This window comes from Rosa rugosa, chromosome 1 (genome assembly GCF_958449725.1).
Source record: "Rosa rugosa chromosome 1, drRosRugo1.1, whole genome shotgun sequence".
Taxonomy (NCBI): domain Eukaryota; kingdom Viridiplantae; phylum Streptophyta; class Magnoliopsida; order Rosales; family Rosaceae; genus Rosa; species Rosa rugosa.
The window spans coordinates 33,334,800-33,359,784 of record NC_084820.1 but is presented as its reverse complement, the minus strand read 5'-3'; the positions used below and the strand labels follow the sequence as shown (position 1 = coordinate 33,359,784).

The following is a 24,985-nucleotide window of genomic DNA, read 5'->3' as shown; positions in this document are numbered from 1 at the left end:
AAAATTATGTGGAGAATTTGTCAGTGAAGATAACAAGCTCAAAGTCCTGATTTTTTTGTGGACAATGGAAAACATATTGATTACATGATCAGCGGCGGTTTTCTTGATACCGATAAATTTTAAGCCTATGTTTAGGCCCTTTTTTTGTTTCTATTTATTTTGTTTAGTCATTTTAAGCCTATGTTCTGGCACTGATTAAACGTAATTACGTTTCCGTATCTTTATCTGTTTAATCACATTTATTACGTTCAAACTACCTTTATTACAATTCTTTCATAACTGAATTTGTCATGAGAATTTGTTGCAAAAGTTACAATTATCATGATAATATTTCTAATTACCATTATCTGGTAGTTATTGTTATTAATAACTCATTTTATTATCAATTTTATTACCATTCTCCGGTAATTATTGTTATAAGTAACTCATTCTATTACCATTTTCGATACTTACCATAGTTATTTATTTTATGCAATCATAATGAACATTTATTACTTATGATTATTTTTGTCATATCTACCTCATATGATTATGTCGTTTGTGAAAAAATAACAAAATTATTTTCCATAGCTGGGACTTGAACCCAGGTCTTTTTGGATGCAAACCAAATATATTAACCAACTAGACTACACCAAATTTATGAATATTTTGTTATAATGTTATATTAATGCATGTTTCAATTACTGACTCTAAATGAATCTGTCTCTATTTTAGAATATTCTGTTACTCACCAATTGATATCAACAATATCAATTATATTTTCAACAGAATCGAGGTATGTATTTTTCATGAGTTTGACGACTTCAATTTGATCTCATCTTATTATCTTATCTAATAATTTGATATAAAATTGTCAATTTATAATGAGATCGAAACTACATGTTTCTTGATTCAATTTCATGAGGACTTAAAATTCCTCCACTGATTGTTATACAATCAAATAAATCGAAACATCTTGTTTCTTGATCTCCAATTATGTTAGGACCTTTGTCCCTTCTTTTTATGAGTACATGTGAACCTCTGTTCACTCCACTCTTAGAACATGGTTCTAATTGTGAAGACTCAAACCAAATGTTTTGAGTATGAGGGCTATGATCCCTAAATCTATTATTTATTGGAGGATATGCTTATATCCATATGGACCACTGTCCCAAACTTGAAATTCGAGTATATCATTTTAACATTTGTTTTCAATGTCAAACAATAATATGAACCACGTGTTCATTAATAAATTCAAATTGAACTATGAATTTTCATGATAAATATAATGACAAACATAGTTGTCTTGCATGCATATAATGCAACTATGGACATGATCCATTGCAATTGTTGATAATTTTTCACAATTGATGCTTCCACAAGCTAAGGTAACAATCATCTCAAGAGCTGCAGATCTTGATTGATGGCCGGCTCCAACTGAGCTCGTATTATGTTACCTATGTGGAATACCATTGCATATATTTGGTGATGAAAATTTCACCTACATTAAGTTGTATTAATCAACTATGAGTATACTACTGTATACTATATCATGAATTAAAAATTTCATTGAGCCAAATAAATTTATTTTGGCGTGACTAATGTGTCATTACTATGTCATGTAGACTCATCTACATACATACTCAACATTATTGTATAATACAACAATAATTGCAAACTTTCCTAACGAGGATATTATAATTTATCGCATATCTGCGAGTTGTCACTTTAATAAGACAATTCTCCCGTCATTAGGGGGAGAAATATTATGAAAAATGAAAAACGATATGAATTGGTGTGTGATATTTATTCACCATGTCTTATTATTATCTTAAGAAAAAGTCTCAATCAATTATGAGAAATTGAGAAAGTGACACTTATTAACGATAAGTTTTTGACCTAAAAATTGGTTTGGGCTCGCCACCCACTAATGGATTTCCAATCCAAATTTTTTTGCCCGCATATTTTGCGAATGGTCAAACTAGATGGTCTTCCCGCCGTTAGGGGGAGGAAACACTATTGTAACGGCGTGCATTATGTGGGATATATCCACCAAGTCCAATGTTTTAATCTCCCTATAAGGGAAGATTATACAAGCCCTATAACACTCGTTATGAGGTTATACAAAGATCCACATTCTTTAATTAATTTGTCCTTGAGAGACAACAAATGCCCTAAAAGAGGCATGGGTACCTGATATGAATAAGCTTATTATAGCTAATGCATGCATATATTTTGAATGTGTGATAGATCTCTAATTGATGATCATCGATGATATCTCATCTGTAGTTGCAACTAAATATCATCAAGGGCTATATACTACCACGTTTCATTGTGTCGACAAATCATACTATTGGCCAAATTGGAAATGTCACGCCCCGAATTTTGAATAATAAATTCAAATCCGAAACATGAATAATTACAATTACAAAATCCAAATCTCGAAACTTCGAGTTCATTATTACAATTCACTCTCACAAGCAATATTGTAAAGCTCAAATGAGCATAACACACCTCACAACTTACAATTGCTGTAAAACTCTAACAATTGCTCTAACCGCACGATCACCGTCCTGGTTCTCCTGTCCTGTAGGAATACCCGCTACACAATTTGAATAGTGTACCGGGAGTTGCAACAACACAAAACCCGGTAAGCTTTTTACAGCCAGTATGAGTAAACAAGAAAGAATTGTTGATTTATTTCCTTACAATTATTATAACTCAACACGATCACCATAAAAGGAAGGATACTCTTGAGGCTCTCTTTTAAGAACTCATTCTTAAAAGACTCAAGTATCCTCAACACTTCTCACATAAGACCCCTCACAGTCTCAAGTAACCTCAACATTACCCTCACATCACTACTCAACAATTGGCAGACAGACTCATTATATATATATAGACCCTTATGAGTTACTCTCAATTTCCCTCATAAGGTTACCACATATATATAGACACTTATGAGTTACTCTCAATTTCACTCATAAGGTCACTCCACATTTGGCAGACAGACTAGAGCTCTAACTGAACGTAACCACTCGTCCGGCCACAGACGTGATTACGATTTAATACTATTAATAACCACCAGCCCGGTACGAGAGCGTGATTCACTAATAGATGCCATGGTCACCTCGTGACCTAGTGATCTCCACAGATCACAACAATTTATTGTTCCTCAACAATAAAACTCAACACCTCTCACAATATATTGTTTCTCAACAATAACTCAACACAACTCCAACAATACATATTATTTCACGTAATAACATATATACAGACATTCACACAGGAATGTCTAATACACCAACAATAGTTCATATGATTGCAAAATAAAGCAATTAAATATATTGGGTTCGTAATATGAACCACGTGAGGTTTACTCACCTCTAATTCCCGTTGCGTCTTCTAAACAGCTCAACAACGATTTTACGAATCGTCCGCCAAATCAATCCGCCAATCACCTAATCAAATGTGACTTGAATTTAGCTAACAATTCCAAAACATACTTAAACGACAATCCAACGGTCGGATTCTAACTTATATAAAAATCCGACGGACGGATTCTCACGAATCGCCTCCCGAATCACTGTTTTGCAATTATACGAAGATCCAACGGTCGGATCTTCGCCCATGACCACACAAGGTCATTGGGACAGTCATACGATCAACATATCAAAACTACAAGTCCATCAGACGGTCCGATCTTCACAGATCATTAATCGAACAATCGAAATCGTTCGAAATCGTAAAATTCATAACTAAATCATACGATATCCGAAAATTGCGTATAATATATCGAAATGATCGTATTGAAATATAGAATCTAAAAATGCACAGAAACTATATTTTTGACCCCCGGAGTTGGCCGGAAAGGGCCGCCGGAGTTAGTGGCAGAGCCGCCGCCGACCACCGCCAATGGTGTCGGGGCCGGGCTGCTCCTCTTCATCTCATCAAGCCCAACCACTTTCCTAACTAGCATGAAGTCTAAAAATGACCGGAAGTGGTCGAAAATTACCTCAAGAAGAAAGAGGCCGAAATCGCCCAAAATCGCTCAAATCTGAAATTCGTCTTCCTCGGGTTGAATCGAGATGTGAAACTTGGTGAGTTTATAGAGCATGGCAAGGCGAACAAAGCCCAGTTGGTCTCCCCTCCTACCTTTGCCGGAGTTGGCTGGAATTTGAAGAAATGCATGAAAAATGGTCTGACCTTCTTTGCTTCGATTCGTTGTCTATGGTGAATGATAGGATGCAAGACATATATGAATGGAAAGCTGGTTTCAAGGCGAAGAGATTGATATCAATTTCATGGCCATAGGTGGCCGGATGAAGTCGTGGCGACGCCGTGAAGCCAAGGCAGCGAGGAGGAGAAAAATCTGGAAATTTTCGGGTTTCCTTATTGAGAAATCTGATTTTTTGTATTTATAGAAAATTCTCAATTTTCAAATATTCATAACTTATTCATACGAACTCCAAATAATGCGTTCCACATGTCCACGAACTCGTATCGACGAGCTCTACAACTTTCATGAAGGAAGTTTTCCCAAATTTTGAACGTATAAAAAGTCAACTTTGTTGACCCCCTAAAAACGTTCGTTTTCGAAAATAAAATCGTTCGAACTAATTCCACAACTTTTCCAAGCTTCGTACTCGCTCCTACTATCGTGAAATCATTTCTAAAAAACCATGGAATTTAATTTGGATTTTTCGGGGTATTACAGGAAAGAGGCAATTCCAATGAATTTGAATATTGTAAACGTGATCATATATTTGGACTTTATAACCCCTAAAATACAAGAGGGTGTTCATTCCAGTGAATTAAAATCACTATGACACAAGTCTCTTTATAGAGACATGGGCTTATCATTCTTCTCCAAGCGCCAACTTTTCTATAAGTACAGTGTTATATTGACGAGAGGCTTATAGCAGGTTGTCATAAGCTATTATGAAGATCTTAAAGGCAAATTACTAAAAGCAAATCCCCAAATGTGTCATTATAAGCATATTGCTTAATCAAATCCTTGACCGATTCATATTGCAAAAGGCAAGTCCATGAATGAATGAGCTTAAAGCTCACTCATGGAATCAAAAGTCTAAAGCTCATACATACTCATTCAATTATGGTCAAAGTGACTTATTGCCTCAATGAGTACTATGACAAGACTAAGAAATAGAATTCGAATCATACTCATAATGTTGCAACATATTCTAACTTTCGCGAAGTTATGAATTTATCTAGAGCTCATATTGAGCCTATATGAAATTATCAATTACCCAAATTGATATTTATGGCAAAGTATGTCATACTTAAATTTCAATGATATGATAAAGGTAAATGTGTCAATTGTTGTTCATTTATATTGTTATTCTTTAAACTAATATCTTTATCTATAATTTGAGCATATGAAATTGGTTCTACTCTTATCAAGTCAGGTAAGATTCATTAAGAACATCATAGTTTTATTGGTAATGCCCTAACTTTTGCAGGAATTGCATTTCATGATCAGTCCCCTTTATGCAAAGCACACATAGTCTCACCTATGTGATCGACACACCATATCTAATATATATGGTGCATGTATTTTATTACATACATGACTGAAGCTTGCAACAATCAGGGGGAGATTCTCATCAGGGGGAGCATTCAAAATAATGCTACCTAGGACATATGCGCGTTGTACTCTTTTTCTCCTTCGACCAGGGTTGTTTTTGTCCCACTGGGTTTTTGTTACCTGGCAAGGTTTTTGACGAGGCAACATTAAGCGCGTCCAACACCATATCATTTAGTGGTGAACATCCAAGGGGGAGTGTTATAAATATTATATATATGTGGCTGTCCACTGTAAATACTCATTAGTTATGTCCTTATGATGTAAACATTACTCCTATATAAAGGGGTCTAATGAGAATGAAATACACACTTCTACCTCCTCCTATATTCTGTTTCTCTATTCTATCTCTCTCTAATTCTCTAGTTTATAACATTTATCAAATATTTCAGTTCAAATGTTTTTTAATATTTAAGGGATATTTTGGTAAAAAATTTCTATTTTGGCTGACAAACTCTCTTCTCTTAATAATAGTATAGATATAGAGCAGAAGAATGTATGAACCTAAAATGCAGAAATTAATTAATCAAATTGACATATACTTTGATAAAATAATTGAATGTAAATTTGAATATAAACTAATTCAGAATTCGAATCTGAGTTTAAAAATCTAAGCCCAAAATCAATGTCTAGCATGGTCGGAGCCACTTTCAAATCATAGAGAAAAAAGGATCAAACCCAAATTAATAACAATTACCTTTGTATACAGTATACACCAGAGAGAGAGAGAGAGAGATCTAAGGGATGAAGAAGAAAGATCTGACTGATTTAGGGAGATAGACGGCTCTCACTCCTCTTTCCAATCTATCTCGTTTTCTTTCGATAGCTTTGAGTCATGGGGCGGAGCGTCCACATCGCCTAAACCAGACTTGAATTGAGGATGAGGCTTTGGGTCTGCATTCCGCTTTTCATGAATTGAAGAAAAGAGAAAAGCCTCATCCTCGATCATATCGGTTCACTTTTCACCAAGCCACGTTCAGCAATAGTGGTAAAATATTATAAAATAATATAAACTGTTTTGCCACCCACATAAGCGTTAGTGGGAATTTAAGGCACCAATTGGTAGCGCTAAAAGCAAGCGCGCAATTTAACCTTGTAAAATGTCATCGTTAGTATATGGTAAATAGGGATCGTTCTAACCGGGGATTGAGGGTACACCTGTAATTGCAAAAACAAATAAAGAATTAAAATAAACACAAATGATAAATTTACAAAAAGAACAAAGAATAAAAATATATACAAGTAAACATAAAGAGGGGGGTTTAGGATTAATAAATTGAAAATTAAAATAAATAAAATAAAGAAAATGTAAAAACACATATACAAGGGTGGAACGCAAGGAATAAAGATCAAAACCATATCCATATGAATGAAATCCAATTACAATTCCTATAGTTGATTTTCTATGTCATGAGAAATAAGTTGACCATGTGAAACGTTAATAAGCAAACGATTTCTCATTTTTTACTTTCCTTCAATATTTAATCTAAGTGAAAGCACATAAATTAAACCTATTGAACATGCAATCATAGTCTAGAAAGCTAGCTACTCAAGAACACATTCAATGCATGAAGAAAAAAAGAAATGATGTCAACCAAAGTGCACAACCTAGTATGAGAAAGCTCATCTATTTGCAATCCTCCTTAATTGATTTCGACTTTTGTCCAAAGCCTTTATTACTTAAATCTAGCTCCAATTACATGCATATATCCTAAGTTGGCCACCAAAGAACACATACATATAAAAGTTTTCTATAATCCAAAATCAATTAAGCAATCTCACATAAGCAACATAAAAATAAACATATAAAGAAATTGCAACTTTATTTCAAAACATATAACCAGGCTTTAAACTTTGCCTTTAACGTCATGTTAACTAGAATTCATAACTCTACGAATCAAACAAAGGAAAACAAAAGAAAGTATGAAATACACCGTGAAAGATGGATGACAAGCCTTGAGACGAAGAACTTGAAGATCCTTGAAAGCAAGCAATCTTCTAGGGACGACACAAGGATGGATGGTGGCTAGGATCTTGATGTATTGCATGACTTCTTCTCCTCCTTGGTTGAGACGCAGAGCTTCTGAAGACTAGAGAATGGAGAGAATTTTTCTAATGTTTATTTTCTGAGGGGGAGAGGTGTGTTGTAGTTGTTGTGTGTTTTCAATTGTGTTGGTGAATGCTCCTATTTATAGGAGGATGGCAACTTAGTCTCCAAATCTTCATGAATCTTCTATTAATTTCCTAGGAATTATCTGCTCATGCCACACAGTTTCGACCAATCACGTAGCGCCACGTCAGCTCTGCTGTGTCATCCAACCAATCAAAAAGCTCCAAAATAAGTCCCTAATATATGGTTGCTGATTTTCCCAAGATTTTATCTGATTTTTCTCTTAATTTTCGGCCAAAATATTCTTGAGTGAAAATAAGAATGAATCTGGACTTGTTTTGGACATTTTCTCCCTTAAATCTCTCCATGACATCATTATCCTTGATGTCCTCCCCTTGATTTTCTCTTGATTTTCACATTAAAATTGCAGATTTTATTCTCTAATTTCAGCCAACATATCTTGAGGGAATTGAGGGATGAATCTGGACTTGTTTTGAGCATTTTCTTGTTGCACAATCCCTTGAAACTCTCCCAAGATTTTCTCAACGTAATCTCTTTGATTTTCACATTATCTCCATCATTTCCCATGCAAAAATCCGATTTAATCTCCCAAAATATCTCCAGCGTCATCTTCAAGCCATGTGGTTTCCTAATGCCTTCAGGTTTCCTAGCCTCATCAGGATTCCTGCGTTGACTGGGATTCCTAGTCGGACCAGGAAAACTCCATTTCTTCATTTCAGCTCATTTCCTTGTCATTTTCTCCGGTGTACCTAGAAAATAGAAACTAAATTAAAAATGATTAAATAAAGGAAATAACTAAGCAAAATATGAGGAAATAACATTTAAAATGTCGCATTAAAATGCTCCTATCACCAATAAAACGCAAGCCAACCCCCTCGTATGAAGAAAAGGGAAACATGCCCACGAAAGAATTTTCCATGCCCACCAAAGGGTGGCTGTTGCTTAATATTGTTGTGGTGGTGTTTCAAAGATTTTGTATGATAGTGCTCTCTTTTTTATATATTCCTTCACATAGGAAACTTTGTAGAGAGTTTCTAAGTATGTATGAAACACTAAATATTTGAAGTAATCTTTGAAGCATTATAGGGTTTGTCTCACAATTAACACTTGGACAACTGTGCATAATTTCAATTATATGGTGCTTAGAGTTACTTTGGTATTGCTGTGCTTTTAAGAAAAGCGGGTTTTTACTTATTCTGATAATAAGTGGCTAAAAAGCAAAGTAGCTGAATGTTTGGAAAACTAAATTTTTATATGTAATGTGAATAGTAAAAATAGTTGCAAAGTTTTGACAAACTTAAAAGGGATAATTTTTCAAATAGTACATGAACTAAAGGCCACTGATAATTAAGGTTCCTCACTTTACACTAATTACAGTTTGGTACCTGGACTAACAAACACGATTACATTTAAATACACGCTGTTAATAACACTATTAACCTTATGTCATTATTCAAATTTTAAAGGGTAGTTTGGTATCTCTCTCTCTCTGGAACAATGAGTGTAGGGATTGACCTTGTAACTAAGGTCTCCTTTGAACTTCTGAAGGCCCCTCTGCTGCTGCTTTACCAGTCCCCAACCCCAAACCGCAAACCCTGCATTACCCATTCCCTCACCCCATATTTCCAAAGTACCAAAAAATTTCTTGAAGAGTCTCCCAATCACTATGCGTTTGCTTTACACCCTTTTCATTATCGCAAAGCTCCCAATACAATTCAACAGCATTGTGTGATGCAACCTGCTGATAGCTCACTGAACTCACATTCTCATTACCATTTTCCGACTCCACCACCATCGAATCACAAATAATACCCTCAATCTCTCCATCACCATTCTCCCAATTCGCCGAATTACAAGCTTCATCCACACTTAAGAAATCAAGCTCAACACTTTTCCCCACATCAGCATCAAAATCAATAACTATTGTTCCAATATCATTCCCATCCTCATTCCAATATCATTCCCATCCTCATCTCCACCTTCCACATTAGTTGAAACTGATTTCACAAGGCCCATAAATATTAGGTTCTGTATGGGTAATCTAAGATGAACTAAGTCAACTAAGCTCGTTGAAATTGAGTAGTTTGAGACATCAAAATCGGGAAAAGATGGGAGATAATGATTCTATAGCAAAACCATAAATTGATAATAGAGGGGAAATCAAACTTGAATTGGAGTAAAGAACCCAGAAATTTGGGAACAATTTCAAGCAAATAAGAGATTGGGTCATAAGGAGCACAACTGAGACATGAGAAATTGACTGACTTGAGAGCAATGATGGTAAGGCTTAACCCAGCTAAAACCCTATAAATTCCCTTCTGGGTTTGGTAGGGCTCTACCCACCCATTACCCAAGGATGTTTCTAATTTCTAATTTCGATCAACATGATTGATAATCCACACCTTCCAACAACACAGGTACGGCGGCCCTCCAAAGACACCGCCACCGCACCCCAACTCATCACTTCGATCGACCAACCCTATACAAACTATTTGCTTAGAGTTACCATCAGACCAACAAAAAGGAAAAGGAGGAGATGCAACAAGCCAATACCTGCAATTTTATCCTTGAAAATGGAGAAGATGCAGGAGCTGCAGATGGAAGAGAGAAAAATAGATGAAGAAGAAAGAAAACAGTCAAAGAGAGAGAGAGAGCTGGCTGCCCAGAGTAGGAGAGAAAGAGATGAGTGCCTTGTAACGACCCAAACTGCATCTCACCAGCTTGAGCACGTCACAGTGCCGCGAGGCCCTGAAACATAAACTGAGGGTTCGATTTACATTCCAAAAACTCGCAAGGCATTTTGTTTAATAGTTTTTCGTAAAACACACAGCGAAAACGTTTAAAATAATTTTGAGGTGAAAACTTTAAAACTCTTATTTCAAATAATTTTTCGTCCAAAGCTTGAATCAATAAGAAGTTAGGAAATAATCGACTTATCCAAATATCAAATTTGACATGAATGAACTTCTGAGATAACACTAATTTATCAAGAAATTGAATTGAACTTCGGAACCTGTTTCTGTTTCAAACATTTACCAAAGCTGACTATGCACACCCACTCCATCCGTCAATCCTGTCACCAGTGCACAGTACCTGCATCTACACTGTTGTATGGGTGAGCTTTCGTCCTCGCCGGCTAGGTTTGAAAACTTTTTATCTTTTGTAACGCCAGTAAGTAAACAAATGTAAATGCATTTTTTTTTAAGAACGACAAACTTAAATTATTTTCTGATATAAATTCCGATGCATGAATTTCAAATGAATACAGGCCCAAGACAATACCTAATGACCGGTCCTATAGACCAACTACACGATCTTCCCTCAAATCAATTCATAATTAGTTAAGCGTAGCAAGAGCATCCACTAGCTATTTACTAATAGCTACCTAGCTACACATACGGAACCGGGTCGTCATTGGGATCGAAGCACCGTCTGACCGGTGTAGCTAACCCTTCAGAGGTTAAGAGGATCGAACCCAAGGAAGTCAGTGCCAATCTTCTCTCTTAAGTCATCATGGATATCTCTCACGGAATGGTTAGTATGCATTGCATTTAAACATAACCACACCATGCAATTTAACATGCATTGCTGTATATAAAACAAGAAAACAACTAACCAAGAAAAGGCCTCGAATCCCCTACCTAGATTCTAAAATCATTTAATTCACATTGTCCGAGATTCACGAACCTTTCGTTCCTTGGATGACTGGAGACCTAGATTCCGACATAATGATCGTTAATATTTCGTTAAACAACTATTTAAAGTCTCGACAATTATCTAATCATCCAACCAACTTTTCCTGATTTGACCAATGTTTGACCAATCACGACCAATTAGGGCTGGCTTGAAATGCCGAACCTGCCGGAACCGATATGAAACCAGCCAAATCGGTGGAGTTGGCGCCGAACAAAATGGTAGCCAAAGGTGCGGTGCGGTAATGCCGTACCGAAGGTAAGGTATCGGCTCAGTAGCGGTTTAGCTAATGGAAGAGGTTCGGTATTGCCGAACCGACCGGATAGGATAGCTTTTATATATTTTTTATTATTTTTATTAGTAGGTGTGTTATTAGTCGTTGATGTATATCAACAATCAATGAAAGCCGTTGGATCTGAGTCGAAAGTGGGAAAATCCTAAGGGGGTCATTTTGGGATCTCATTCCCAAAACGCAGCCTCTCGATCCTTTCTCTCTCCCTCTCTCGCGACACCACTCTCTCAGCCTCTCTTTCTCTCAGAACCCTGCCCCAATTTGTTGATTCCAGCCCTAATTCCAGTCCCAAAAACACAATCTAAGCAAGATGCTAACCTCACCAACATAAATTTCAACCCATATATCGTTTGATTTTTGAAATCCCCAAATTTTTCGAAAACCCTAGAATCCTAGATCAGTTGCTTGGTTCAAGTAGTGGTTCAGAGGCTTATAAGGTGTTGAAAAGGTGGTTCTTCTCACAACGAATTAGGTAAATCTATCTCCTCTTAGTCTTGTCTAATTTGTATGAAAACAAACATAGTCTGTATATTTTTTTTTAAATTGATTGGTTGTGTGGTTATCTAATATATATGTTAATCTATGTCTTGGTAGGAAAATCCTTTGTTTTGGGATTGCAAAAACGCAAAGGTTAATCACTGTTAGATTCCATGAAATTTGAATATAAATTGTAAAGCCTGTGGGTCAATGATAAATTATGATTGGTTTTGTTTGAAATGATTGAATTATGATCTTAGAATTAAAGGAAAGATTGATTATGTTTCGGGTAACTCTAATTTGTGAGATGCTGAATGTAAATTAATGTGTGTGATTGTTGTACAGGCCAAGATGGGGGGAAACGAATGGGTCAGAACTTTGATAGAGTGAAGTAAGTGATCTTCTTCAATGACTTTACTAGTTTGTTTCATTTTTCGTAAATTGTTGTTTTGGAGTACTTTTCAATTTGTCTGCTTTGATTCAGTTTTCGTAAATTGTTGTTTCGATTTGTTTGATGTGATATCTAACTTGTATACCATCTGCTGTCATCAATTATGGCTGGTCATTGCAAATCAGTTTCTGTAGATGCAAAGTGGTGATCGAGGTCTTTGATTAGGTATGTGGTTTTTATTGGTTGTGTTTTTACTGTAAACTTGTATGTGGTTGGTTGTGTTTTGAACTTTTGATTGATTGATTCTTTGAACTGTTTGTAATGTATAAATGACTTGTTGTTGCTATTAATACGAAACGTGTAGCTTGGTTGCAATGTGTAGCTTGATTGTAATTAATTATTGATAAACAAAACATACTTTGAATCTGTTGCATGATTGCAAATGTGTAGCTTGGTTGTAATTCATTATTGATAGGTAGAACATATATACTTTGAATCTGTTGCATGATTACAAATGTGTAGCTTGGTTGTAATAAACTGTAATTGTCTGCTATATTTTGATTATTTTCTAAAACTCATCATATAAAACAGAATATGCATCTCTTACATAAAGGTTATAATCTAGTAACATTTAACTTGCATGTTTTTATATTTTCATCAACTTATGACTATACTGATTACTGACTTGGCTGTTTTTATTTTTATTTTTGTGGTTTTTACTTTTCAGAAACTGCTAGGCTGCATTTGGGAGGTGCGAACTCTTCTACAACAACTGCTTCTTGAAGATTTGGATGCTGCAAAGTGCAAACATCAGTCGAAGATATAGTTGCTTTGTTTTTTTGTTAAGGAATTGGAGTCTACTTGAAGATTTGGATGCTGCAGTGCAAACCTCCAGTTCAAAGATATATTGCTGTGTTTTTTTGTTAAGTGATTGGAATCATCAAATCACAAGCAGATTTTTGTTTATTTCAATATTTTCTAGTTCCTATTTGAAGTTATGTAATATTTAAGTAATTTTAGACTTAGAAATCAGTTCCATATGATTTGTGAACTTGTAAATTGTCATGTAGAACTGGAATATTTTTAAATATAGGAGAAAGACTGATAGAGGAAAACATCAAGTCTAGAACTCACATCTCCATAAGAAGGTGAGGAATAGACTTGATGAAGAGGTATTATTCAGAAAATTGCAGAAAGAGTTGAGTGAATAACCTATGTGGGACTGTTGTGTGAAGGATGTGGATTATTGTGAGTGGTTGATGTTAAGATTGTTGACGTGGTGGTTGGTGTTACCAGTAGATGAAAGAGTATTGATATTTTGTTTATTTCTAGTTTTTTAACTATTTGATTTTGTCGTAATCTCCTGAACTAAATTATATGCAAGGATTTCTGTTTTCTAAATTGATTAATTTTAATGTAATTTCCTAAACTAAACTATAGGCAGGGATTACTATGGTTTTGGATTGTGTGATTTTGGGTGATCTCCTGAACTAATTTTCTATGCATGGATTACTGGTTTCACTTGGTTTAAATTGTGAATGCAGTTATGGTTTGAGATTTATATTTCTTTGTGAGATTGTGGTGAGTTGTGAAATGATTGATGATGTCACAATGATGACAAATATTTCTTATCGAGAAGAAAGGAGTATGATTTCGTGGATTTGTCGTTTAGAGTAAAAATGATTTGAAATGTCACAGAGGTGATAACTACTTTTGTTGAGACATTGTGTAAATTGTTGCTGCGTTTTAAAATGTTACTTGAGTTGGATTTGTTTTCATTGAAGTTTTGAGTAATTGGATACTGAGTTGAGAGTCTGAAAATGTGGGTTCACGAGTTGACTTACTTATGCATAAGGATGTGAAACTGATGGTTGTTGCTGTGATATATGCTTATTGATTGTTTAGGTTAAAACAACTTAACCATGTGTTCTGTTGTGGTAGTTGAGTTTACTCACACGAGCTTCAAAAGCTTACTGGGTTTGTTGTTGCAATTCGGTACACTATTCAATGGTATAGGGGTTTATCCTGTAGGTTAGGGTGAACGTGGTGGAAGCCGATAAAGTTTCTTGCTGTTATAGTGGTAGATGTAGTAACCTAATAGTGTTATGCACTCGTTAGTGTTTCTGTTATGTAATGAGTGTAGTGTGTGAGCTTACCTACTGAATTGTTGTTTCAGTTCAATTTGTAAACTTGGTAATGTAATATGTGACTCCAAAGATCGAGTCTGTATTAACATTGTAGGTTTGGGACATCTTTGGTTGCTTGTGTTAAAAGAAAATTTTTATAGGTAAATATTTAGTGTTGATCGATGTCTGAACCATCACGCCCAAAGTATTTATGTTTGATTAAATTGTATTATTATTTATGATTGAAAATTGGGGCGTGACATGGTATGCTCGGAAGTCCCAACTAGGTGGAATTCCACATATTTAGTGTTGGAAGCTACTCTATGATTGAAGAAAGTTTTTGCTCTGATGGAGGGGAGGATGAGGATAGCCAGTTTCTGAGTTATTTTAATGAACCAAAATGAGATTATGATAAGGATGATATTTTGTTTCCAAGTAAGAGCAGAAGAAATAGAGTTGGACCTCTAGAAGAAGCAGATTAGAAAATAGCTGAGGTCTTTGTGGAGTTGTTAATCATGTTCTATGACATCACTTTGAAGATCAGTACGTACGTCGTTGTTGTCACAGCCTGAACTCAATGTCGATGGATTTTAAGCACCTAACGTCAATTTCGAGGTGTGAGTGTTACAAATCAGAATAAAAATAATCACTTCCTTCTAGGCTCGTCCAACCCATTTTCGGCTCATCAAACTCTAAGTACTTCTCTGCAAAAGGTATTAGAGATTAGTAGGTGAGCAAAACCACGTGCTGAATGAGTAGATCATGTAATATGCCAGTTAAGTCATGTCATTTTACACACACTAGAAAGTAGTATATCCTATTCACAACCAATTCATAGCAATTCATCACATTGCATCATCCCTTCTTATTGGTTATTCTTTAATTTTGTGACCCCCATAGGCACCCTAATGGTCTTCTCTAACTGTATACCACTGTGTGACACATCCTTACCTCAGAGGCTTACTAAAGCCCACTTTAATGCAAACCCTAACAAACTTAACAATATCCCCAATAATTTTTCTAATTTTAGCCACAGTAAAATACTTGAAATATTTCACTAGAAACCACAAATTCATAGTCAGAGAGCCATTTTTTCAAATTGTTTCAAGGGAGCTTCTATTCATACCTCCAAATTTAGCATTTGGACCTCCTTACTTAATAGACCTCCAACTTACTTTTACAAATAACCAATTTGCTATCTACACCACTCTAATTTTCCTATAATGCCCATCATCCAATAAAATCAATAAAAGATTTTTTTTTTTGTAGATTATATTCATACTTTCAAAAATCAGTAGTTTGATCTCCTTTAGTATTTGAAGATTTGGAATTGCAGCAATTTTTTTTTTTTGGAAGTTCATCCTCCATATACGAGTAACAGAGGTGCTAGCACTTTTTCAATGAATTGTCGACTCTTGGTTACCGTAGGCAACAATACCATGTTTGTTCATCATCTCGTACAAATATGTTTTCCAAGTATTATTTTCATTGCATTTAGGTGTCATTGTCCCTAAACTGATTCTTTCCTACTTGTTTCCATAGCAGCTTGAAATGAACACGCATGGTCTTTTTGTTTTAGATATGTATGGGATAGTGGAGGAAATTGCAATAATCAACCATGAATCTAGTGCATTCTCCAAAGATTTATATCAGATGGTCGAATTTTTCATCATATCTATAGAATAGTTCTACATAAAATTGCTCTGCACTGATGATGTGCGGGAAGATCTTGTGGACAACTACCCATTGTTGCGTTTGTCATATAAACGTGCTGGAGTACTGCTTTTTGTCGCCGCTCGTTCACATGTTTGATTGCATTCAGAATGAGTAGGGCTTCATCAACTGAGGTGTCTTTATATTTCCCATTTTCTCTCCTTTTATTTTTTATTTTTTTATAGCGCAGTGATAGATCTTGTAAATTGTCAGCTATGTGAGCAAGGAAGTCTATCACTTTACGAAGACAAAGTCAAATTCAGAAAATTTTGACTTTAACGTTAAATAACATTTGGCGATATATATTTTAGGGTTTACATTGGAGGATAAAATTTTTTCCAAGTTGAAGACTATTACTGTTCGTAGAGATAAGAAGAGAAATTTTTCCTTATTTGTGTCTTTATTGGTAATTTGACATGAGTTGACAAAGTCAACTATTACTTGGAAAAAGTGAGAGGTCCAAATACCAATTTTAGAGGTATGAATAGAAGCTCCCTTGTTTCAATCATATATAGGATTAAAATTAGGCCTCGATTTCTACATCTTGCCCTGCCAAAATCTACGGGCCACTTCAAGAGGCATAATTCTTCCAAATTGAATTTTGCAATGAAGTATTTATTGCGTAGATCATCAAGATGCCAAACCCCTTTTCAATTGCCATTCTTCAACCCTCTCAACATGAAGTAAAAAGTATTGGTGGAATTAAGTTTTCCCATTAGCTTTACTACCACAACATATCTCCGATTGTAATTAAGCTTATTAAGTACCTTTAGAGAAAAATAAACATTTGGTCCATGTTAAGCTTTAGAGTATGAGCAGTCCTCCTTAGTGATCTCAAATTTACCAGGTTCATCAAAGTACTTGCATAGCTCATTGGGACATTCGAAGTAGGATCAGGTTGCACACTCAAATCTAAATCTTCTATTTATAATGCTTCATCTGAACTAATTTCACCGTCATTCAGTACATGTTTGCGCCTTAACATCGAATTGTCACCTACTCTGCCACTTCTCGGTTGAACGGTGGAGAAAACAAAGACAAGAGTTGCCATCAATCACAATGAAAGCCTCAGATAATGTAAGAGATGGTGAAGTCAACACAGAGAAAACTATAGTCCACGATCAGTAACGGTTACTTTTTAGACAGAAAGAAAGAGCGTGTGAGCCGTGTTCTCTTATTAGAGTTTTTTTAACTATCAAAATTTAACCAAATGACCTTTTCTTTTTTTCTTTTTGGCACAAAACTCAATAATATTCACATGGTCACCAGTGACCAAGAAGCTTGTGGTCACTAAAGAGTAAAAAAATGAATTTTAAGTCTTTTAGTCTCAACCCTTGAAATTAAATACAATGATAGGCAACCAAAAAATTCTTGGTTACCTGGCGACCGTGTGATCATCAGTGACAATAAACTAATTAAAATTTTTCTTTTCATTTAAAACGAAAATACTAATTAAATATTTGGACAAGCAGCTTCCGTTCACTATCGACCTAGTGATTTCTCATTCTCTCCCCCTGAAGTTATCTTGTTATTTTACTTAGTTTTCGTTTAATTGTAATCTCCTTGTAAAGTCTTTCTGTTTAAGTGTGTTCTTGTTGTGTTTCTAGTTAATACTTGTTTCTTTCTAACCAGTTTCTATTTATCTAATCCCCTTGTAGTGTTTCCTGTTTTAGTGTGTTCTTGTTCTATATCTGTTTAATACTTGTTCTTGTTCTGTATCTGTTTTACTACTTATTCTGTTAGTTTTTCTAACTTGAATTTTGGTAGTTTTTGAGTACCGATTGTTTTCCTTGTTGGCCTTCTCTTCGATTCCTCCAGAATGAGTATTTTGTGCTAAAATTTCCATGAATGTTCCCGTCATGATTTTCTTTCTTAAGCTACCTTTCTTAGATCTTTACTTGATTTTGACGTCTTTTGTTTGCTAGATACTATGCTTTCAGAGGATGTAGCTAGATCCTTAGTCAACAAAACCCCGCTTTGTAACTATTATTGCATCCCAGTTGATGGTTACCTAGTGGTTTGCTTTTGTTATGGAATAATTCAGTTTACGAAATTACTGTGTTGATGCCACATTATCGTTATATTCATTGCCATATGGTACATGTTACTTCTAGTAATTCTTGGTTTGTGACTTTTGTTTACGTGTATCCTCAAAAGCATAAACAACAGGAACTTTGGCATGAATTAGGCAACTTGAATGTCCCTGCAGGTAAGCCATGGATTCTCATGGGAGATTTCAATTGCATTTTGAATCTTTCAGAAAAGTGTGGTAGTATTCTTACCACTAACAAATACATGACTCAATTTAGAGATTTCTTAAACCAAAATGCCTTAGTCTCTATTCCTTTTATTGAAAATGCTTTTACTTGGTCTAACAAATAGCATTGGATCAACGAATTTATGAAAGATTAGACAGGGTGTTAGCTAATAGTGAGGCTTTGTCTTTGTTTCCTTTTATGAGCCTCAATAATTTACCAATAACTTGATCGGATCATGGTCCAATCTTACTTGCCTTTAATCCTCCTACTTCTAGGAAACGTAAATCTTTTTTACTAGAGGCTATGTGGCTTCATCATCCTGATTTTGCAAACATTCTTAATACTACTTGGTTGACTAATCCTATTGGGAATGCGGCAGAAAGTTTTCTTTCAAAGGTGAATGCTTTCCAGGCCTTAGCCAAGAACTGGAACAATTCGGTTTTTGGTAATATTTTTCAACGAATGAAGATTTTACATGCTGAAATTCAGTATGTTCAAGGTCAAATCAAGAATACTCATTTGGAAGCATTGCTCGCTAAAGAGCATCAACTTCTGTTACAACTTGAGGACTTATTTAAGGAAGAAGAGTTATTTTGGGCGCAAAGGGCCAAAACAAAATGGCTTCAATTAGGAGATAAAAATAACAAATTCTTCCAAATGCAGGCAACTATTAAGAAGAAGAGAAATCAAATTTTACACATAAAAGATAACATTGATAATTGGACAAATGATCAAGATCATATTGCTTCTGTTCTTATTAGTGCTTTTAAAAAATGTGTTACTACTTCTGTTAATCCTACTAAAGAAGCCTTGGCATATTTTATTTCCTTCATTGATCCTTGTATTTCAGAACAAGATAACATTAATCTAATCGCTCCTATTTTGATGGAGGATGTTTATCAAGCTGTTCATAGTATTGGTCCCTTGAAAGCACCTACACCAGATGGTTTACATGCAGTTTTTTTATCAATCCTATTGGAATCAGGTAAGAGATCCTTTATACAATTTGGTTTTTGATTTTTTCAACCATAATATTGATCTCTCTTTGGTTTACATAACTCACATAGTTCTTATTCCAAAGATAGAAAATCCCAAAACAGTTAATCATTATCGACCTATTAGCTTGTGCAATGTAACCTACAAGGTGCTTACAAAAATAATGATTGCAAGATTAAGACCCTTACTGGAAAAGTGTATTTCTCATAATCAACGGGCGCTTGCTCCTGGTAAGTCGATTCATGATAATATTCTTATTGCTCGTGAGTTTTTTTCATCTTTCAATAGGAAGAAAGGTAAGGTAGGATGTATGGCTATTAAGTTGGACTTAGAAAAAGCTTATGATTTTCTAAATTGGGATTACTTGTTAGCTTGTTTAAAGGCTTTTGGTTTTCATGATAAATGGATTCGTTTAATCCAATCCTGCTTAAATACAGTCTCCTTCTCTATTCTGCTTAATGGATGTCCTCAAGGAAGCTTTAAACCAAATAGGGGTATTAGGCAAGGAGACCCTCTATCACCTTATTTATTTATTCTTGCTATAGAGCCTTTGATCCGATCTCTTAATTATCTCACTACTAACTCCAAAAATCAGGTGGGATTCTAACTTCTTCTCATGGTTTTAAAGTTTATAATCTTATGTTTGCAGATGATTGTCTTATTTTTGCTAAGGCTACTCACTCAGCTGCTAAGAACATTAAACCTCTTCTCAGAAGCTAGGTGATTACACACATTTATATGCATGTAATTGTATCTAAAACACTAGAAATAAGCTACTCCTTGAACCAATTATAATGTAATTAATCCAATTTTATTTATTGTGTAGGAAATAAGCGAAATTGCGGAAATCGAGAGAAAATGGTGGAAAATTGAGCAAAATTGATTTTCCGACAAAAAGACGAAAAAGTCAACATTAGTCAACCATGGCCAATTCAACGAGAGAGCGGACCCGATCACCTGAAGATAGTGATTGCAATTGTATCTTGATGGGAAGAAGATTACGAAAAAAGAAGAGAAAATGATAATAAAAAGATATAGAAGGAAGATGCAATCAAGATTAATTTGGTTTAATTAAACTTTGATTTAATTAAACTATAGTTTAATTAAGGAGGGGAGGAGCTGCACGTGCAGTGCAACTAGCTGCCACCACTCTTCTTACTTTTTTCCTCAAACCAATATGATGGTGACACCTCACCATCACCTTATCATCCATTCTTTCCTTGACAACCAGCCACACAAATATATTGATTCCAATTTCTTCCTCTTCGACCATCAGACCGCACCATTATATTCTTCTCTCCTCTCTACCGTAGCCGACCTCACCCATCCCATCATCCTCTCTCTCTAACATCAAGACAGCGCCTCACAACTTAAGGGGGTAGTCCTTGGGCTGCTCTCTCCCAATCTCTTCCTCTTCCATTTTCATTTTTTTTTCTCACATCCTCACCAACAAATCTTCATCAATTTGTCAAGAAGCATCAAGATTTGAGTTTGCGTAAAAGTGAAAAGCTATAAATCAAGACTTGTCATAATTGCTTTTTAGCAATTTGTGACTTGTTTTTGTTACTTCTCACTTCTCTTTATCTTACCCTCTTTAGTTTATTGTAATTGATGTATATCGTTGTTGATTTGTTGATGGGTTGTGAATAGTCTATTAGAAAACTAGGGTTTGAGCCCTAGCATGGATTTAATGTAATAAATATGTTTTGATTTGATGGTTTTCAATTTCGTATTTGGCATATGTTCTATTCTATAATATTTGGCTTAGATGCATGATTAGAAACTTGATTAACTCTTGAATGTGTAGATGAGCATGTCTAGAACGAATTAGGGAACCTAATCACTTCTCTAATTTATGGCTAGGACACTTGTTTAGAACATGGTTAGTTACAATACTTATTTCGATTGCCGTATTGGCTAGCTTGGGAACCTTGATTCTAGGACTCTTCGCCTTTTGGTGCAACTAGAGGCCCTAACAAGGCTCTAGATTGTCCCAATTGAGTTTCTACGGCCCTTGATCCGAAGTAGGAATACCCTATAAGGAATCTAATGACCCATGAGCCTTGGATATGGTTCTTGATGCCATTATAAATTGAGTGACCATTGTCAGAATATATTTGTGCATTGAATTTGGCTAGGAGGATACCCTAGTGACCTCATTTTCATTTCTTACTTTTCTTTTCTTTATTTAATTTAGTTGTTAGCTAAAGTTTTCATTTAAATTCTTGCAATTTAATTATTAGAAAATTACAATCACAATTTCAAATGACAATTTCTACCTCATTGTAAATATCCACCACTAGGTTCTTAGTTTTGATTAGGCTTTGGTGAAAAACAAAGCCGAGCATTGCTAAGGCTTGGTGCTTTAGAGTAGCATTTTTATTTATTTTCTTTTTCTTTTTCTTTTGTTTGCTTAGTGACTTTAGTTCTGACTACCCAAGGATTGTGGGTTAGCCACTAATCCCCGTGGTACGATAATCTTGGGCTTAATACTTCCCTATCTTGACAATGATACCTACGCTTGCGTAAATGTGTATCAAGTTACTAGGACAACAAATAAACTGTCATAAATCTATCATTTGTTTTTCTAGCAATATTTCTGCGTCTATTAAAAGAGATATTTCTAACTGTCTTGGAATTAATCATAAGTCATCTATTGGTAAGTTTGTGGGAGTTCTCAAAATATTGTGTGCTGGAAAGATCCTCTTAATATGAATGATCTCATTGATAAAGTGCGAAAGAAGCTTGCGAGTTGGAAGTCTCATACCCTGTCAAGAGGAGGTAATTTAACTCTCCTAAAAGCTAATTTGTCTGGAATGTCAAATCATATTATGTCTTGTTTTAAATGCCCGAAGTCCCTTACAGATAGATTAAATAAGGAATTTAGATCTTTCTTTTGGGGTAAGTCACAATCTCATATTGATTGGAATCAAGTTTGTTTACCAAAATCAAAAGGAGGTTTAGGAATTCGACAACCTTATACTTTCAACAGAGCTGCTCTTGCTAAGCTGGGATGGAAAATCTTAACCCAGCCAGATAATTGGTGGGTTTAACTAGTCACTAAGAAATATCTTAAGCACAGTCATTTTCTTACTGTTCAGAAAAAATCCTCTGATTCTTTAGACGCTAGGGAAAGGTATTTTAGATGCTAGGGATATTCTCACTCAAGGAATGAGATGGATAGTCGGTGATGGACATTATATTTTATTTTGATTTTTTAATTAGGTTATGTTGTTTCCTTTGTTTTCAATCATTTCAGAAGACCAAAGAGGCAATTTAGATTGGTCTCTTACAGTTGATCATTTCATACATAATATGACTTGGAATAAGGATGCCTTTTTATCCATTCTTCCACATGATATTGTCAATGAAATCATAGCCATTCCTTTTCATCCTATTCCAGATACTTTTGTTTAGGGGCCTTCAGGCTCAAGTATGTTTTCTATTAAAAGTGCTTCTTAGCTGCACCCAGCAAATTCCTGAACATTCTAGAACTTCGCTCTTAACTAAGTTGTGGAAGCTAATTATTCCTCCAAAAGTTAAGATTTTTGCTTGGACCCTAATCAAGAATGGTCTTAAAACAAAAGATAAAGTGTCATGGTATAATCATCATATATCTTCACTATGCTCCTTTTGTGCAGCTGAGGTGGAATCAGTGGATCATTTTTTCATGCATTGTCCATTTGCCTTAAATGTGTGGTCTAGATCTCTCACTCCCAAACCTTTCAATTGGAATAACTCTTTCATTTCTTGGATTGATCATATAACTACTAATGCTGAATCTAGAGAACATCTTCCTTCTATCTTAATGCTTGCTTGGTCTATTTGGCATTCTAGGAATAAGTTATTTTTTCAGAACTTAAGTTTATCTCCTCAACAATGTTTTTGTCAAGCAGTTGTGTTAGGTTCAAATTATGCTAAGGCAAATCTCAAGAATAAGAATCCAAAACTTTCTAAATATTTTCATATTAAGTGGCAGCCTCCTAATACAGATCAAGTTAAACTAAACTTTGATGATTCTATTCGTAATGGATTTGCTACTATTGGTTTTGTTATTAGTAATGCAGATGGTAATCCTTTGTTTGGTGCTAATAAGAAGTTAGGAATCACTAATGCTCTTGTTGCAGAAGCAATTGCATTAAGGGATGATTTACATACTGCATTACTTCATCAATATGCTAATATTTTGGTTGAAGGTGATTTTAAGTTGCTAATTGACTGTATTCAAGGACGATGTGAGGTTCCACGGAGAATTCAGATTCTCATGCAGGATATAAGGCGATTGGCTTATCAGTTTAATTTCATTGTGTTTCGGCATATTTATCGAGGGGCAAATTTCGTGGTGGATCATCTAGCTTCACTGGTTCATAGATCTCAAAATAATTATGTATGGTTTTTCTGTTTACCCTTTACTGTGTCCCCAACGTTCCATTTGGATCAGCTGGAAAGGGGAGTCAGTAGAGGTTTTGTTTTTTAATTTCTTGTATTTATTTCTGTCATTGAAAAAAAAAAACCACAGTTTTTAACTAATTAATACCCATCATCTGTTAGGGTTGGGCCGAAATTTCATAGCTAAATATTATCCGGGTCATTTCAATTATCCACTTGACCTAATAATTAGTTTTTGGAGGCTCAAGAGTTTTTGAGGATGTTTAGGTCTTGTTAGAACCATTCCGAATAATGTTTAAAAAAAAAAAAAAAAAAACCCCGAGTTTGTACTTAGATGATAATCATCATCTATTTAAGTATTTATTGAAACTCGTAAGTTCATAGAAAGTCCCTTAGAATTGTGGCAGAACTCGTAGTTCCGCTCCCACACAATCTTATTCATCATCCCAATGTTCATAGGTTTCCCTCATCAGCAAATATGTTGTCAAAGGCATTCGTGCACATTGCAACTCTCTACTTCAGCAACAGTCCTTTTCTTTCAAGAACTGAACTGCCAATGTAATCACATACAAAAACTGAGGAACTGCTAATGTAATAATCCAACAGTAGAAAACTGAGGAACATGTTCACATAATCACATACGAAAAGGATTCTTAAGCAGCAAGACAACTACATACACCTCCACTCTCGGCAGCCCAACGTCAACAAATTTGTTAGCAAGAGCACTCTAGTCTAGTCACTAGTCTCTACATTCTCAGTCAAAGAAAACCAGAAGAAAGTATAGGTAACAAAATCTAAAGTTGAAAAGGGAATCAGATTTTATAACTTGTACATGACACTCGTACATTGAGTGATTCCAAGAGAAAAATACTATAAATCAAGATGGGACAGAACAATGAACATACGTAGAAGATATAACTATTTTGATTCATGAA

At 35.1% G+C, this 24,985-nt stretch overlaps 1 long non-coding RNA gene across 1 annotated transcript; it reads right to left on the bottom strand.

Moving 5' to 3' along the window:
- Window positions 1-2,362: 2,362 nt before the first annotated feature.
- Window positions 2,363-4,606, bottom strand: LOC133735677 (uncharacterized). The gene is made up of 3 exons (XR_009859212.1): window positions 3,995-4,606; window positions 3,364-3,440; window positions 2,363-2,581 (listed from the first exon to the last, which is right to left on the bottom strand). It is a non-coding gene; the product is annotated as an uncharacterized LOC133735677 (long non-coding RNA).
- Window positions 4,607-24,985: the final 20,379 nt, after the last annotated feature.